Consider the following 2,053-nt stretch of genomic DNA (forward strand, 5'->3'; position numbering starts at 1 on the left):
CACTGCTATCAAGTTGGTCCCGACTCATAGTGACCCCTCCTTGGGTTTCTGAGGCAGTATCTCTATGGAAGTAGATTGTCCAGTCTTCCAAGGAGTGGCTGGTGGGTTTGAACTGCCACCCTTCTGGTTAGCAGTCAAGTGCCTTAGGCACTACGCCACTAGAGCTCCTAAGTAAGAACTTAGAAGTTCTTAAAGACATGATAGACATATGTGTCTTTTCTCTCAACAAGGGGGAAAAAATGACAATCAGAAAGTCCAGGAGAGCCAAAAAGCTGAATAAAATAATCAGTATATTAATGTGACCCAAATTAAAATCTGACTTATCAACTGATGATGAAACATATACATAAAGAGTATCAATTTAGCTTTGATGTTTGGAGTAATACCAATCTTGTGGAAAAAAGTTGGGGCTTCATTTCCTTCCCTAAGAGTATAATGATTTAATTTTACAAATTAAAACCTTTAATTATAACTGGTATTTATTGGGTTTCAGTTCTCAGAATTAAACTATACAAAAATGAAAACTTTAATTATGATCACTGAATAGAATACAGATGTCATAAACTTTAACTAAATGAAAATAAAAGAATAAACTATAGGAAATTGGAAGGGGATGGGAGGAAAAGGAAAACAAACAACTGTGATAATTTTCCTCATCTTATATAGCAAGGAATCAGAACATAGTGTCTAGATTTGGTGTACTAAAAAGATGATTTTTGTAAATTATTTTAAGGTATAGTTGTGACTACATTAGAAAAACAAATGTAAGCAAATAATTTCAAATATAGGGAAGTTGGAAGGGAGGGGAAATGGGAGATAGGATAAGTGTGCTGATTTACCTCCTATTTTGTGGCAAGGGGTCAATAGGTTACTTCTGAAGTTGACAAATCAGAAAAAAGAGACCTTATCAATTAGAACTCTGCTTTGAGATGGCTGGTGGCATAGAACCGAAGACATTTGACTGCTAACCAGAAGGCTGGTGGTTCATACCCACCAGCCACTCCTTGGAAGGAGGTTGGACATTTACTTCTGTAATGATACTGCCTTGGAAACCCAAGGAGCAGTTGCTATGAGTCGGATCCGACACCATGGCGGTGGGTTTGGTTTGGTTTTGAGATGTCTGATCTCCAATCAAATTAGCAATGGAAGATTATGCTTTAAACTGCTCCTTTCACTCTGAGCACATATACACCATGCTTAATAAAAAGAAAAATCAATTTCTCTGTGGATCAGAAAATGAAAGATAAATCTGAGAAAAACAAGACTTGAAGTGAGAAGTCTGTTAATGTAGTGTAGTAAACTACATAATGTGGCTTTTCTAGCCATCAGTCTTTGTAAACTCTGTGGTGGAATTTGCCATGAGCAACTGCAAAGTTCCTGACTGTTAAAGATATCCACCTGGGACATTTCTGTTGAGAGTGGCATGAAGCAATCTTCTGGGATGTTCTCTCTCTCAGGTGTATAGAATTCTGATGTTGGGATTGGTTAGTTAGGCCACTCTGCCAGGCTCGAAAAGGAGCCCTCCTAGAGGCAGGAGTCTCTCTGACTGCTGGCTGATAAAGATGTGCTGCTGAGAATGCGCTCCTGAGAGACATAAGAGACATACACTGCTGAGAGAGAGACGTGAGAGACATGTACTACTGAGAGAGCAATGTGCTACTGAGACTGCCAGCTGCTGAGTGAGATGGCCAGCTGCAAGAGACTGAATGCATTTCTGAACTTGAATTGTAGCCTGTTACTTCCCTAATAAACCCCATAATCTGTGAGTTCTGTGTGGCCACCACAGCGAATTACTGAACTCAGCAGAGAGGTGGCGGGTATGTGGGAGGAACAGTTGGTGTCGGGTTTGGTGAAAGGGCTGGAGGGAGGCAGCATGTCTGGCCTCATAGAAATAGGCCTTGGGCTACTGATGGTGATTCTGTCTTCCTCTTGTGGAGTTAGAGGAGGTCAGAAGATGAGAACTCAGCAGAGAGGTGGCGGGTATGTGGGAGGAACAGTTGGTGTCGGGTTTGGTGAAAGGGCTGGAGGGAGGCAGCATGTCTGGCCTCATAGA

General features: G+C 41.3%; 1 protein-coding gene across 1 annotated transcript in view; it reads right to left on the reverse strand.

The window, feature by feature from the left end:
* Nucleotides 1–2,053, reverse strand: part of LRRK2 (leucine rich repeat kinase 2) — a 187,507-nt gene that overhangs the window by 63,710 nt on the left and 121,744 nt on the right. The window lies entirely within an intron of this gene.

Source organism: Orycteropus afer, unplaced genomic scaffold (genome assembly GCF_000298275.1).
Source record: "Orycteropus afer afer isolate SDZICR_OR568_19922 unplaced genomic scaffold, OryAfe1.0 scaffold00100, whole genome shotgun sequence".
NCBI lineage: Eukaryota > Metazoa > Chordata > Mammalia > Tubulidentata > Orycteropodidae > Orycteropus > Orycteropus afer.